The following is a 16,533-nucleotide window of genomic DNA, read 5'->3' as shown; positions in this document are numbered from 1 at the left end:
GGTCATATGTATTTAGAATTTTTATATCTTCTTGAGGGATTGACCCTTTTATCATTATAAAATGTACTTTTCTGTTTCTAGTAGGAATTTTTGTCTTACAGTTTATTTTGTCTGATACTAGTATAGTCATTCCAGTTCTCTTTTGATTACTGTTTGGATGGTATATCTTTTTCCTTTTTTTGACTGTCAATATATTTATGTCTTTGAATGGAAAATGTCTCTTATAGATAGCATGTATTTAGATCATACTTTTTTTCATTCATTCATTCTGACAAACTTTCTGTTTTGATTGGCAAGTTTAATCTATTAAACATTTAATGTAATTACTGATAAGGTACTATTTACATCTGCCCTTTGGTCAATATTTCTTTAATTTTTTTTTTTTTTTTAGCATTTATTCATTTTTGAAAGGCAGAGAGAGACAGAGCACGAATGGGGGAGGGGGAGGGAGAGAGGGCGACGCAGAATCCGAAGCAGGCTCCAGGCTCCGAGCTGTCAGCACAGAGCCCGACGCGGGGCTTGAACTCGAACTCGACTGCGAGATTATGACCTGAGCCAAAGTCGGCCGCTTAACCGACTGAGCCACCCAGGTGCCCGGGTCAATATTTCTTTAAGTGTGCTTTTTGTCCCTTTCACACTCTCTTCTCCTTCTGAGACTCCTATTACGCACATACTGGTATGCCTGATGGTGTCCCACGTGTCCCCAAGGCTTTTTTAGTTTTATTCCTGGGTTTTCTTTTCTGTTCCTCAGACTGGATAATCTCAATTGAACTATCTTCACATTTGCTAATTCTGTCTCCTCCCCGCTCAGATTTATTGTGTTTTGGTTGTATTTTTTAACCCCAGAATTTCTATTTGCTCTGTGTAGTCACTGAAGTCTGTGCTCAGTTAGCTCAGACATCAGCTAATGGTTACAAAGGGATTGCTCTAATGGCTAGAGCTAAGAAGTCTCCTATTCTTTGCCAAAGGGCTCTGTGTATGTGTTGGAACATGCCTTCAACGCTCAGCCAGGTAGCTGACAACTCTGCCTTAGCCCTCACTTACTGCTTGTACGGGGTCTCAAGGTCAGCCAGAGGTGATAGCCAGGGCTTCTCAGCTCTCTCCTGAGCGTGAGCACAGTCCCACGTATGCATGTGGCTTTTTAGATTACTAGGAATATGTTGGAGCTTTTAGAAGTCCCCCATGGACATTTCATTTCCCAATTTTTCCTTGTAAACTTTTTGGTTAGACTGTTGTTTTTCCCGACTGTTATCCACACTCACGTAGCCACAGCGTTAAACAGCCACCGCGGATGGTTTTTGACTAACGCCCCTCGAGAAGAGACAGTTTTCATTGGGATAACTCTGAGTCATGTCAAATAAAGATAAACCTGTCAAGAGATCCTTCTAGGAAATGACCAAGCAGGTCAGGTAATGACAGTTTTCTGGAAACGTGGCCTTGAATGAGTTCCAACCTGGCTCTGCCTGCCGCCTCCCCGCTCCCCCATTCGCCACCCCAAGTTTCTGGCGGGCTTTTGGTTTTCGCTGTGATTTCAGGCTGTCCACTGCTGAGCTGGGGAGGGAGTTATGGAAAGAAGGCGAATCAAATGTCAGCTAGTTTTCTTGAATAAATGTTTTCCGGGTTGCTGCAAACATTAATTTCTAGAGTTCTGAAAAAGTTGATTCTGACAGTTTTTGCCATTGTTCCAGTTGCTTTTGAGAGGGGAAGTATTTTCAGAACTCCTTACTCTATGATTCTCACCGATGGCAACCCTGGACACCTGATAATTTTCAATGTTTAGCACACCACATCTCCTTTGTATGTCCACACAGTTAATCAGCATTTTTATCTTCCTCTTATTCAGGATAAGGAATGGCATGGGGATGAGTTTATTTTCTCTTTCCCTAGGTTGCTACTGTCTCTGTTGAGAGAGAGATTCTAAAAATTGGGAATTATCTTTGTTCCAGATTACTAACAGCAAAACAACAATCATTTAGGCTTAACTATACATTTTACTCATTTCTATGTGCATTCCAGTTTCTTATATTCCGTGGCTTACTTTATGCTGGGTTACACGTTCTGGTAATAATTCCAATGAGAGTTCACAGCCTAAGAAATATTCTGAGTCCTGCATATCTGAACATGTCTTCATTTTGTGCTAATAATTGAACACTAGTTTTATTGTATATAGACTTTAGTTTCACAATTATTTTGCCTCAACTTTGAAGTTATTTCTACATTATCTTTTATTTGAGAGAGAGAGAGGATGAGCAGGGGAAAGGGGCAGAGGGAGACAGAAAGAGAGAGAGAGAGAGAGAGAGAGAGAATCCCAAGCCAGCTCTGCACTGTCAGCACAGAGCCTAACTCATGGTTCGATCCCACAAACCTGGGATCATGACCTGAGCTGAAATCAAGAGTTAGATACTCAACTGACTGGGCCACCCAGATGCCCCTCCACTGTCTTCTTTATATTAAAAAAAAATCATTTCAAACGAAGAAAATTGTAATAGCATAAAGACTCCTGCCTACCCTTCACCCAGATTTACCAATTGTTCACATTTCCCCACATTTGTTTTTTTTCTTTTTGTCTTTGTCACTTTCTATTTTTTTCCTGAACTGTTGGAGAGCTGTTGTAGATATCCTCCCTCTAAGTAATTCAGTGTATATTTTCTAAGGGCAAGAGTATCCACATTGAGAGCTATAACATCCTTATAAAAAATGGGAAATTTAACGTGAATACAATAGTACTAATATGCAGGCTCTACTCAAGTGTGTCCAATTGCCCTATAGAAAACTTGATGGTATTATTTTTCTGGTCCAGGATTCATCTGGTTCTCATGTCTCTTTAATCTTTCTCCTTTGTTAATCTGGATCATTTCTTCCGTCTCTCTTTGTCATTCCCCACACTGATATTTTTGAAGAGTACAGGCCAGTGTTTTTGTCGACTCTCCCTCCGTTGCATTGTATTCTTACATCCAATGTTGCTAGAATTTGGAGGTAGAGAGACTGAATGAGTGTGTGCTTAACTCAGCATACTCCACCCTCACTCTTGAAAAGTCGGGGAAATATACAGTCGACTTTGGGAATATCCAGTGCCCAAGCTCCTCAAGGCCTGTTGAAGCTCAGAATCCCTGGAGATGCCATGTAATGGCTCATTTTGGGGGGAATGTACTGCTTTCTCAAATGGAGCATGAGTTGGTGAAGAGATCTCTGTGCGTTGGCGCCATCCAAACCAATGTCTCCCCAGTTCCCACGTTACAGATTTAATCTCCAGGAGGTTGCACACGGACATTTTTCAAGCACACTTATGGCTGTCAACAGCAACTATTGTCATATTGTGTTGAAAACACCAATGCTTACAATGTACCTCCCGCTATCACTGTAGGCCGTGATAGCCTCGGAAAGATTTAGAGTTCGGTGACATCATTTTATGAGGAAGCAGGGACTCTGGGAGACGAAGATCTGGTGACGGCCACATAGCTTGTTAGTGCCACAGCCACATCTTGAATTAATATTCTGATTTATTATTTCAACTTGAAATGACCCAGCAATCCTAAAGAAACCACTGTTCAGCAGTGGCAAACTTACAGTGGCCACATAAATTGAATTCATGCTGGGAAGGAGTGGGGAATGGATATAGTTCCCATCTCCAGGACTAATATGCTGTGCATTTGCTAGCTCCGTTAAAAATGTCAGGTGGATAATATGCATAAAGTGTCATTGCATGGGGCTCTATGAAGTCAAAAACGAGAGACTGCAATTCATTATTCTAAGAGCATCTTGACTGTCAGCACATTGAATTAAGGGGCCAGTAGCAAAGAGGTCCTTCCCAGTTAACAGCCACACATGTGAAGGGTCAGGGGTCTTTAATTCAGAGGAAAGGCTCTAGCCATATAAACATAGAGATTTATTGCTCACCCAGCGATGAGTGTTAGGAGACGCGGGGGTCAACATCCTTCACGACATCTGCTTTTGATAAGCTCCGCAGAGTTAGTTACTTACGTCAAGAGTTCTTAGCCCCAAGCCAAGTGGGGGTGGGGTGGGGTGGAGAGACAGTGAACAGAGGAGAGGAAGAGCACGGGAGCTCACAGGGATCAGAAGGTTAATACTCAAATACAGGGCTCCATCAATACGTGCTCAAGGGTTTTCCTGATGACACATTTACCAGCATAATGTATGAGTTGAAAATGATGATGGGTTTTAATGTCTGTGAAATAGGTCTGGGTATTAAATACAGCAAAGCATCGCTTTACAATTGTAGAAAATCTTTTTGCGGTTCAACAGAAAATGATGCTTCATCTGTAGTATAACCTCCCTGGGTTATCGGATTCTCCATCTGTCCATTGTCTTTGAACGATACGTAAATTCTGTCGTGTCTGATGGTGATAGTCCACTGTAATTTGCAATTCATCGCCACTTTCTTTACTTCGTATAGATTTGTGCTCTTTTGACTTCTCTGCTGGGCTGGTTAAAACACGGTTGGTTTCCTCATCGCATGAGTCAAAATCCTTAACATGCATTCATTTTTATATCTGTATGCGAATCATGATTTTACCTTTAAAAATTTTTTTTTAATGTTTTTATGTATTTTTGAGACAGAGAGAGACGGAGCATGCGCAGGGGAGGGGCAGAGCGAGAGAGGGAGACACGGTCTCTGAAGCAGGCTCCAGGCTCTGAGCTGTCAGCACAGAGCCCGATGCGGGGCTCGAACTCATGAACGGTGAGATCATGACCTGAGCCGAAGTCAGACGCTTCACCGACTGAGCCACCCAGGCGCCCCGATTTTATCTTTTTCTGAATATTATCTTTTAACACAAAATTCTTCTGCAGCCTGATGGCTTGTGAAGAAATTCAGCTACGCTCCTCTTTCCCGTCTAAGAGTTGGTTATGCAGACCGGGGCTCTGGAGATTTTTTGACTGGAACTTTTAAACAGCAGTATTTTCAAACAAAACACAGCTGAAACTTTTTCTTTTCTTCATTTCTGATGCACTGTTGGGTTTATTAATTTGACAGCACAGGACTATGTATCTAAAGTACTTACCTGTTTCACCAGTTTTGCTGCAAGGAGTTAAGAGAAGTTGATGGGCGGTTGGGGAGGACAGTGAGAAAGAAAATGTCAAGGAACAGAAAACGGAAGTGATGTTTTTATATGCTTCATCGCAGCGCTACCATCGTGGAGCAGGAAGGGCTCCTGGTTGCATCTAACAACAGACCCAGATCCGGAACCCGTATCTTGCAGGTCTGCGCTGCTCTTTGGAAAACAAGAAGAGAGGTAGAAGCTTATATGTTTAGAAGCTCCCCACCCAGCCCCGCAAACTGTATAATGCAAGAACTGTATTTCTGATGCCCTAATCTGAAGACGGAGGCCCCTAGATTACTGAGAAGTGAATGCAGAAATTCCCTTCCACTTGCCCTCCATGTGGGTTTCCTTGAACAGCAGGGAGAGGGAGGGACCACAGTTCCGGAGAAGGGCCTCCGTGGTCCCCTTATCCTTAGCTGGTTTTCTCAAGAGCTGGTGGGACTGTGGTGTCAGGTGACTTCGGGAGAGTCATAAACATTCTCAGCGTCTCTTGTAGAAGATGAGCAAGGTGCAGATGATCTCACAGGCTTGTTTCTATTCTGATATGGTAGGACCAAGGCTTTTTGGTGTGTTGAAGAGGGAAGGAACCTGCTATCTATCAAGGCTTTTTTTTTTTTTTTTTTTTTAAATTCCTTAGCTTCATTTTGGTCTTTCAGAAAGGCTAAGAAGGCACGTCTCAGTCCAACGGAGTTACTGCAAGCTTTTCATGGCTCCACAGTGGAGGTTGCCTGAGCCATTCCTTGGGACTCCTGCCCACTTTGGTTGGCTTGTCAATTCCAGGCCATTTGATTATATTTCTGCCTTGGTACAAATTTTCTTCGTGGGTTGTTAGACACGGGTGAAGAAATTTGGGGCAGATCAAGAAGATATTCAAAGCTTGAGTATTTCATTAAAAATTGTTGAAAATGATTTCTTCCCCAAATGCTCGTAAAGCTAATAAAATAATGATGGTTATTAATCATGGGTCTTTAGAAGTATCAACAGTAAAAGTTAACCTCACACTCCATTTCTTTTTGGTTTTGTCCCAAAATAGAATTCATGCAAAATAAAATATGAAACAGAAGTTTCCCCTGTATGAAATGTGAAGCATCTGACTCTTGATTGCGGCTCAGGTCATGATCTCCTGGCCGTGAGATCGAGCTCCGTGTTGGGCTCTGCACTGACAGGATTTAGCCTGCTTGGGATTCTCTGTCTCCCTTTCTCTCTGCCCCTCCTCCACTCATGCTCTCTCTCTCTCTCTCTCTCTCTCTCAAAAAAAAAAATCTATATATATACATATATAAAAGAAATTTCCATTATATAAAATGTTCATACTCCAACGAATTGACATAACGAAAATTAAGACTTCGTATTTCCACGTGCATCTTTTGAATTTTAAAACACCTGGGAGCAGCTGTTTTTATTTGTAGTTGAATCTCCATTCTTAAGTGATCTGGTCAGTCTCACATCTGTTACCAAGAGTCAGAACTAAAACCCACTCTCCTGACCTTTAATCTTTTCCTTTTTATACAGCACTATCTTACTTTCGTTAGTGAGGAACGAGGGCTCCCTTTAATCACGAAACCCCTTTTTCCTTCTGAAAGCTATTAAAATAAAGGTATATCATTCCTAAAAAAAACAATAAAGAATAAAAAAACCAAGATGTGGATGGTTTGTAATTTATTACTTAGATCAACTTCCATTTTAGAAAAAAAAACAGAAATAAAATATATAATCTATATTTACATTTGTACAGTGGAAAGTATTTACACCATAGATATTAAGTACAAAATCGCATAGAAAATTCTAGGATGACACAGACAGAAAGGACCACAGTTTCCGCAGGGGATTTTCTGGCTATGTTTTTCCTTAACAAATGGAAGCATTAGGCTAACAGTTGCCTAACCGTTTTGCTAATTTAGCCAGTTACTGTCTCGCTTTTCTAGCTTGGTGGCCTCTCCTAAACAGGCTTTTGTTCAGTGTAATTAGTAACTGAGTTTCCACACTGCTTTCTGGGGTTTCATCCTTAGGATACCTGTTCTGTCATCGTGGATCAGGACACTGGCCCTCGTGGGGTCCCCAGGGGGCAGAGCCTTCCCCTTAAAATGGCAGTTGTACTCATTTGCTAAAGTTCTCTCCATCTGGGAGTAGCAAAGCTACATTTCAAGGAATAGTCAGATTTTTTTCAGTTATGTCTTCTGCAGGATATTTGCGTTGCAAAGAATACCCATCCTCGTATCGTATAGGGCCGAGGATTAGAAGGGGCTGTCATTTAGTGCGCTGGTGACAGAACTGAGGCTGGAACCGGGATCTTCTGACCCCCACGCAGCGCCCCTACTCTGGTCTCACTGCCTGGGATGGAGTTAGCTCAGCATCCCAGATTTTATTCTATCGAATGGGAGGCCAGAAAGTTTCAAAGAGATGTGGGTACGGGTTAGCTGGGGGCCCTGCCCTCTATTTCAAAGACACTTGAAAAGGCACTTGCCAAAAGCCATCTACTCCTAGGTCCTTAGGCAAACCCCAACCGCCTGGGCTGTCCTCCCTCCGGTTCACTTTTAGCTTGGACATTGCTGAAATGGAGCAAAGAGCCCACCGGAGGGAGGCGGGGAAGCTCTTTTTGACCCGGTATGTTCAGGCATTGGAAAACTGAATCGTGGCCAATTAAAAATCAAAGTCAGAGACTGGAAGGACAGAAAAATCCAGCAAAGAAATAAGTTTTGTTGAAATAGCACCTGATAATGGGAAGAAAACCACACAGGTGGCATTTAAAAGGACCAATCTTTTAACGTCAGTATCTATCTACCAAAAGGCTTGCTCACTGCTTAAGCAAGGTGCTTTCCTATGTCTACTTATACAAATAACTAACATGCTTCCAAACGATCAAAGGTGCCTGGAAAAATAAATTGGGTGCACCAGAAAATAGAGCCAAATTTATGAATGATAATAGAATAATAGTGACACGGATCACAATAATAAGAGACAGCTCTTAAAACACCAAGATATGACATATAAGAAGTTAGCAACAGCACAACATATATAAAATGGGTATCGTAAAATGGAAACATTTCTGAAATTACCTGCAGGCTAGGAAAAGCAAGAAAAATTCTGTTCCATTATCGAGGTCATCATAGAAATAAAACAATGTGCATTTAAACATTGCACACCAAATGTACCAAATAACAAGAAAAAAAAAAAAAGCTTCAATTAAAGTGAAAGTGGGGCACCTGGCCGGCTCAGTTGGAAGAGCTTGTGACTCTTGATTTGGGATCATGAGGTCGAGCCCACGTGGTTGTAGAGATTATTTTAATAAATGAAACTTAAAAAAAAAAAAAGTGAAAGTAACAAATGCAGAAAGTCCAGTTGCTTCAATAAAACGATCAGCCTGGGATTGCGGAGGAAAGGTTGCAGTGTCCAGTTGGGTAAAAGGAAGTTGCTGGGAATAAAGGAATCGGGCACCTTTGCCCCTAATATGGTTTTGCAGGTAAATGGCATTTTTACTGAATCACTGAATTATGAAAAATCTTATAATATATACTTTTCCTCATAAGAAGCTCTCAGACTTATGGAGTATTTAAAATTCTTTGGAGCCCTTTTTTAGATCATTGATGGGAGAGGCCACAGCGCTCAGAGAGTGGGGTCTGGGATAACAGTCCGGTTGCTGGAGAAAGCTGTGGTCTGAGGGGCAGGGGTTCTGTCCAGAAGGAGTCCCTTTGATCAGTAGGGAGAGGCCGAGGTTGAGGCCAAGGCTGTCACGCTCTTGGGTCACCGCCGTCCAGTGGAATGCCTTTCTGAGGCTCCTAGTAGGAGTCCAAGAATCCCCAGGTCTCCAGACGCCCCAGAAAGGCTTCATCTTCCCACGGCCAGCAGCCTGGGGTGGACACGTGGAAAGCTGTGAGCGCGGCCCTTCAGAACCACACTCATTGTGAGGGACGTGGTGTGACTACCTCAGGACTTGGTGAGGGGCACTCATACGAGTGGCTGTTTCACAAAAGAAAACCTTAACTGGAGAAACCACCCTTCCTTCAGGGGCCCCTTCTGAGAGGGGCACCCTCCCCTTACGGTTAGTGTTTGGACGGGGGAACTGAAGTCTGCACCCCAACACAGAACTAGTCCACTCCTCTGAGTCTGTGTGTCAGGTTGACGGCATATTTCTTGGCCATGCGGTAGAGTGGAACGTTACTCTGTCCTGCCTCTATCCCTGCTGGTGAGCTTTGTATGGCTCTTGGTCTAGTAACCCCAACCGTATTCCCAGGGCCACCTCTTTCTCCCTCATATACCTGCGGGGATGCCTTCCAGAAGCACACACAACACGGGAGCTAATTTTCTCTTAAAGACAGGTATTATAAACCCTTTTGGCCACATGGCAGCTACAGAGCCCCTCCGAGATTTATGCGGATTGTTCTAGAGCACACACACGGAACTCTAGTGGCCACGGTGATGGGAACCCTGCAGACCTCTGCTCATTCATGGGAAATACTGAGGGTCTTTCACGGAGGTCTTGGATGGCCAGGGAACTGGCTGGCTTTTTTGGCTAAGTTATGGAACAGAGCTGGCTTTTAAGAAAAAGGTTAGTTCCTCTATTTTTGGCCACAAATACCTGGCACTGGGTTTCTCTGAACATCTCATCACATATCAGAAACCTCATCCCGGATCCCCACAATCCACGCGTGGGAGCAATCCGAGTGAGTTCCCAAAGGCAAAGGAAGGAAACCAGCACAGGAAATTGTAGCCCCTCTTTGTTCAGGCAGCTTTGCATCCAGGTTTGCTGGAGAGGAAGCAGTTATCAGCTCAGACCGGAACCAGAACACCTCTTCAAATCAGAAGAAAATAGACACTGATGTGGTTAAAAAGCAAAGCAAACCAAGCAAATCCCTGACAGGCGTAAAGACAAATGCATCTGACCTGTCGAAATCAGCAAAAAAGCTATGGAACTATAGAATCATAACATATTACACCTAGCACCACCCGTTCGTTTTCAGGATAGGGAAGCTGAAACTCTTTGCTCTGTGGCCCGCTGCCTTCCCCTGGAGACACGGAACGCACAGGTCTGTACTAACAAGTTCACTGTGACGTATTGAACTTAAAACCAATAGGAAACCCTGGAGATTTGCTTATGACCCTGAGACAAACAAATAAACAAACAAAAAAAAACCCCAAGAAATCAAAGCAGTTTTTCACCAGGAGGTCCTAATAACAATGTTTTTATGAGAATAAACACCAAAAATGAAAGAAATAGAAAGCGTGTATTTCCCTACTCATCGGGAACATAATAAGATAAACGGTACCCCTGTCAAAGGCTATCGCGATGAAAGGCACAAGGCGTGTTTGGTAGGCAAACAAAATTGTCACGCAAGTTGACAAGATGGCAAATCTTTCTCCCACTTCACACAGGACTTCCTTGTGTGAAGGCGAGCTAGAATGGCAGGGAGCTCTGGGGGACAGAGGATGGGAATGGAGACAGAAAGGGATGGGGACAGGGACACAGGAGGGAACCAAGTGGTCTGAGGGCGAGGGGCGAATGGAAAACAAAAGAAAACAGACCAGATAAGGAGGGGAGAAATCTGCAGGGGTGCTAGAAGACCATCGCTGATGGGCTGGGGGGGTCTTAGCTCTTGGGGGAGGGTCAGAGATTAGTAAGTAACCATTTGGGAAAGTGCCACAAATGTCAAAAAGGTAGAAACCTCTCGGCCTCTCACCATCTACTTTACATGGTGAGGAAGAGCCAGCCCCGGGCACTGTATGGAGGTAAAAACGGGGCCCCTCGGAAATCAGGGACTGACCTGCAGCCCAGGAAAGGTCCTGCATGTTGAAAAATGACCTCTTTTTGGTAAACGGCACTAAGGCGTGAAAGGGATTCCTGCAGGAGTCACAGGACAGCTGTGCACGTTGTTGGGGACACTCAGGATGAGGAGAGTGGGTGAGGGGTTGGCTCACTCCAGGAGGCTTAGCACCAAGGTGCCTTCACAGGAGGCGCTTTTGACCCAAAGGAGAGCTCAGGGGAAATAACTTTTTAAAAGTCATAGGAAAAATACCGTTAGTAAAAAAGAAGACATCTCGCTTTAACATCAAAACAGAAATGATAGAAAAACTTCAATCGTTAGCAAACTATATACAGGTAAATGTTTTCTTCCATATAAAAGACCCACTGCCTGCAGTATAGACAGGTCCTTACCAAAAATAATTACAAGAAAAAAGTAATTAATTGGAGCTTTTTTCATCTAGGGATTACTCTTGGAAACTCCACCCCCCCCCCCCTGCCTAATGTATACAGTGGTCAGATAAGCTGTGACCTTCATTATGCATTTCTGAAACTTACATTCTGACCTGCTTTGAAAAAATGCATTAAAGCTCAATTAAACGCACTGAAGGTTCCTGCAACAGAGCTTTATCTAGTGAATTACTGAGGTAACGATTGTTAAACTTAAGACGACAGGTTGACAGCCTGGGGGAGCCTCGCCCACAGCGTCTAAGAGGGCACGGGTGGGATTCTAAGGAGGGTGAGAGCCTGCTGGGGGGTGGGAGCCAGCCCAGCACCAAGGAAACATCTTCTGCTGGGGTCAATAAAAAGGAGAATCCTCATTCCTCAACCAGGAATATGGGTAACTGGAATTTTAAAGAAGGATTTAAAAAAATGCTGATTTTTCCCTGTTAGGGAAAAGAAAAATAAAACTCTAGGAGTATTTATGGGATTTAGTTTTAAAAAGCAACTTCCCAGGGGGCAGTCCACAACCATCGGCCTGTCCCCCCACCACCGGCCACCCAACGTTTCTGCTTCTCTGTTATTCAGCACACTTAGCATTTGTCCTCCAGGCCCCCTGTGTGGACGCAAGAGGGCCTGCTTTGAACCTGATTTGCCAGAAATTTTAATGCATCTTTTCCAAGCGACTCCATTTAGCTGAGGTTTGACAATGAAAAGCAAGGTTTTTTTTTTTTGTTTGTTTTTTTGTTCTTTTTTTTTTTCCTGGACGGTGAACACGAACCACTGCGTTGTCTAACCTTACATAGCGCTTTTCTGTGTTCCAAGTCCTTTCCCTGGACGGTCCTCCGTTGCCGGTGAGGCGGGCGGAGCCCATCCCCGGTCAGGGATTGAGGGAACGGAGCGCGGCGGGCTTGCCCATGGTGGCCCCGGGGGGCAAGTGGCAGTCAGGGCCAGCACGCGCACCTCCCTCCCTGGGCCAGGGCGCTGTCCCACTGGCTGTGGGACTTGCAGGCCTGTTTATTTTGGCGGACGTTTGCAATAAAACATTTGGTCTTTGGAAGAGCGGAGTGCAAGAAAAATGTCTCTTGGCGGGCAGTGTCACTGTATTTCTTACAGAGAAGAGAGCCCAGGACTGGCAGGTTCCTCTCTTAAAAGGTGGCCGTGATGGATCTGTCTTCCTCCACCGTTATTGGCTCAGAGTGGTTTGCTGGGAGGTGCGGAAGACCATTTGTCTGTATACAAATGTCCAGGATCCTGTGAGTCATCGAAAGTCCTCAAACCCATTCATTTGTGTGTCACGTCATATAGGGATGCTTTTTTATTTCTCCCATGCCCCCATGCGGAGGGCAGGGGGGTTGGGTGGCTGGTTCACCCGGCTGTAAAAACCCAGCAGTACTCACTGAGCCCCGTGTCATGTGTGGATCACCATCTGGGTCTATTAGCTGTGACTTTTGCCATATTCAGTTATACACATGGGTCCTTGACCCCCAAGGGGTCCGGGATGGACTCAAGCTGTCTGTCTGCAGCCCCTGGATGTTGGATGTGCTCGTCCGACTCAGGTAAAGAGGCCGCTGTTCCCACTTACGATAAGCATCCAAAAGGGGAGAACGTGGAGTTATCAGTTATCAGTGAGGGTCAGGACTGGATGGACACCTTTGTGGGTCAGGCACTGTGAGTGGGAAAAATAATAAACTCGTTGTAATGCATTTGCTTTGGCTTGCAGGGCTGAGAAAAGATGTCGTGGAGTTAAGGTCAGAATGTGTGCCCTGGGTGATCCGGTCTTTCCCTCCTGAAAGTGCCCTGGGGAGGAATTTCTCGGAGCTGTCGGTTTATTCAGGAAGGACCTTGTTTGCCTTTGAGTACCCACCGCCCTTTGTTTCTGCCTTTCTCTGGCCTACCTGCCTTTCAGATGTGGACATCATTTCCGTTCTGATTTTATCTCCCACCAGAGGTGAGTGGAGGTGAGAACAGGGGCAGTATCTTTGTGCTCTACACAATGTCCACCTGGTCCCAACACTTTAGGCCTTGGTACATGGTCGTGGCTCTAAGGAGACAGGAGGTGTTGCCAGTGGTCGCCCTGGAGGGGCCGGGGGATGACTCATGAATTGGGTCCTAGTGTGACCCCACCTCCTGGTTGGCCAGGTTGACATCTGTCGTCACGGCGCACGGTTATCAACGGTGCCTTCCTTTACTTGCAACAAGTCCTCGATGGGACAAGAGAATATCGCCATCCTATTCACAGAAGAAGCAGGTGGCAAAGTGGTCTGCATGGGGTGACCGAGGGAGAAGAAAGGCAGTGGGCGGGTAGTTACCAAGCTCTGTCCCTTCAACAATTCTGCGAAAGGAAGAGGGCTTATTCCAGATCCTCTTGAAAATATGTCGATTGCTGCCTCTCTCCATCATTTCAGCTCAGTGATGGCTGGAGCCTCTCAGGACACCGGGCTACATGCGCGAGGCCCTTGGCTCTGAGGGCCAGCCTAGGCGTCCAACCTCATTGCCCAGGCTTCTCTCCTCTATGACATCATCGCTCTTTCCTCTTGAAGACAAATGCTCTCTGGTTTTTCAGCTTGGTACACTCATCAGCCGATGACATTTGAGAGAACCCAGGAAGTGTAAGGGTTAACAGTGACGCACCAAACGAAGTTAAAGGAAACATGTTGAGAAGGAGCTAGGAAGGTGACAGGTCTCCAGCCCCAGCTTCCCGGGGAGGGGAGGTCTTCCGAGGTGGGACAATGACAATGCTGGCGGGAGAGGCTGCTCAGAGAACTGCAATTGTCCAATAGAAAGGGGCATCCAAGAGCCCTTAAAGGTGCAGCAGCACAGCAGCAGACGGTCCCAGCTGTGGCTGTAGCCGAAATCCCGGCAGAGAGCTGGAGACACAGGCATGCCGAGCCTTCACTCTTCCGGTTGAGCTCTGGCCCTCAGGAAGGGCAGACGGCCCATAGTCACCTGTGGTCACCCTCTGATCAACCCTCAAGCCAGGCCCCTGGGAGGGGTCTGGCCTGACACTCTCCGTCTTCTCCCTCCTCCAGGGCAAGGTGCTTTCCCCAAGGCTCTGGGCCGGCTGGCTTCACTTCTTGGCCACCAACCATGGACTCTGGCCCTTGAGGAGGCATAGAGAAGGGGAAGGTTGAGGAGGAGTCCTACCAGTGATCGGCATGTGGGGATACCTCTCCGGACCAGGGGGATCCCACAGACCTGGCCGACCCAGGCAGACTCCCGGCGTGGGCCCCCCCTTCCTACCCGCTTTCGTCTGTAGAAATCTCATTTGCCCTCCCTTGACTGGAGAAGCAAGTATGGCCCGGGATTATGCTCAATGGAAGATTGTGCCTGGGATGGCGGGCAAGGCAAGCGGAGGACTGCTTGTCTGAGGGGCCAGCTCCTCCCTCTGTCCTCTGTCCTCCCTCCCTGGCAAACTCTGTCCTCCCTTCATTCTGGCCACACTGGCTGCCACAGAGTCCCCTGGCTGTGCCCTCATTTAGCACTTAGCACATACGTCTTTGCATTGCTGGGCACCCCTGTTAAATCCTGGAGGGCAGGCTGTGTCTCACAGTCCATAGGAGCCCTGGCCTTCCAGCCCCACTGCCTGCGCATAGTAGGTGCTTCACCAAGTAGACTGTTAGCTCGGCAGGTCTTGGATGTTTATGAACCTTGGCCATGGGAGGGAGGCATTGAGCTAGGTCTCTAGGTGCCTAATGCATTAGACAGTCCCTCCCCTCTAAGAGTTCACTGTCTGGGTTGGAAGACTGACTTTTCCTCCTCCAATAGAAGGCGGAGGAAGAAAAAGACGCAGAGTTCTGGGTTGTTCCAAGGAGGAAGACTCACCTAACTTAGGAACCCAGAAACGTCTTCCCAGGGCCCAGGTGGTGAGAGCTGAATTTTGACAGGTGAGAAAGGACAGCGTTCCAGGCAGAGGACCCGGCGTGGGCAAGGGTGTGGAGAAGAAGCGGAGAATGTGTGGGCCGTGTAAGCAGACCCTTGCCGGGGAAGGCCCCGCAGTGCTGAGGCTTGTCCCCAGTCCTGCTCGCCTCCGTCTATCCTGTTCTTGGACAGAGGCTTGGGTGTTGCTCAGGGGCAGGCTTTTCTAGGGACCAGGGGGTCACTCTGTGTGTGGAATCCCGCCTTAGCGAATGAAACCTGGCTCTCCTTCCCTGCGCCGCCCCCAACCCCCCCCCCCCCCCCACCACAGTGACAGCAGGCAGCCTCGAGGAAACACCACCTCAAAACTCTGCTCCTTGAAGAACCGAGCAGCCGGCCCCTGCCTGGTCCTGGTCCTTCCTTCTTTCCCTGCCTCCCTCTTTGTGTGCGTCCTCTTTTCTGGCTCACTCACCGGCGGCCCACCCTTCTCTTTTCTAGCTTAGGTGCTCGACTCTCAGGGTGTCTTAAAGTGAGTCCAGGCACAGGGCCGGGGGGGGGGGCAGGGGTGGTGTAAGGTCAGGGGTGCAGAGAGCCGGATATGGGGGGAGGCAAGGCGAACCTTACCACGGTCGCACTGCGTCCTTGAGCCTTTGTGGGGCTTTGGGGATCCTCCCTGTGTGCCAGGTAGTTAAACCCCTATCGCTTTGTCTCTGATGAATTTAGCGGTATAGATACCGATGAGAGCAAGCACCTCTGCGGCCATCCCTGCCCTCCGAGAGCTGACCCCGCTCACCTACCCCACCAGCACAGGGCTGCTTGGGGTCCTCTGCTTAGGGTTATGGAGCACACACATGCAGCACACAGTTTTGCAATGCCAACTCCATGCATACTACTGTCACAGCCAGATGGCTCTAGGCGGAGGGGACAGGGAATGCTCCAGTGTCCGGTCCACCCAGGAGCCGACCGGTCAGTGGAATCAGTGGGTTTCAAGGTTGTCAGAGGTCACCTAAGTCAACTCCCTTATTTGGCACTCAGGGAAACAGAGAGCAGGAGTAAGGTGCCCCACGCCACATAGTTGACAACGGAGAAAGGACCGGAAGCCGAGCCTCCTGACTTGCTGGCCAGCGCCCTCCCTGTTCAGGGGCTAACCCCAACTCTCCCCGTGTCCTTGGCGCTCCATTCTGCCGGATGAGGTCAGGGGAAGGGAGGCCAGCCCTCGGCCTGGCAGGGAGGAAGCACAGGGGGAGGCTGAGAAGGGGTGAGGTGTGGAGGGAGTCGTTTCTTCCTTAGCGAGGTGGAGGGCTTCCTTTGGCCCACGTGACTGCAGAGGCACAAGTCACTGACCTTGGTGAGAGCGATTATGTGGGCCTAGACCACCCTGTTCCACTGTCAACCACGGGGGCCCCGGTTCAGTCTTCTGGTAAGCCTCCAGGTAGG

At 47.0% G+C, this 16,533-nt stretch overlaps 1 protein-coding gene across 2 annotated transcripts in view; it reads right to left on the bottom strand.

The window, feature by feature from the left end:
- Window positions 1–8,011: 8,011 nt before the first annotated feature.
- COL13A1 (collagen type XIII alpha 1 chain) overlaps window positions 8,012–16,533 on the bottom strand; it is a 156,928-nt gene continuing 148,406 nt past the window's right edge. Inside the window, exon 40 of one of the 2 annotated variants that reach the window (XR_007145422.1) lies at window positions 8,012–8,024. The gene's annotated coding sequence lies outside the window, so the exon portion shown is untranslated. The remainder of the gene's footprint in view (window positions 8,025–16,533) is intronic. The other variant, XR_007145421.1, reaches the window with a different exon arrangement.

This window comes from Prionailurus viverrinus, chromosome D2 (assembly GCF_022837055.1).
Source record: "Prionailurus viverrinus isolate Anna chromosome D2, UM_Priviv_1.0, whole genome shotgun sequence".
NCBI lineage: Eukaryota > Metazoa > Chordata > Mammalia > Carnivora > Felidae > Prionailurus > Prionailurus viverrinus.
Note: the sequence above shows the minus strand (reverse complement) of the source record. Positions and strands in the feature narration are given on the sequence as shown.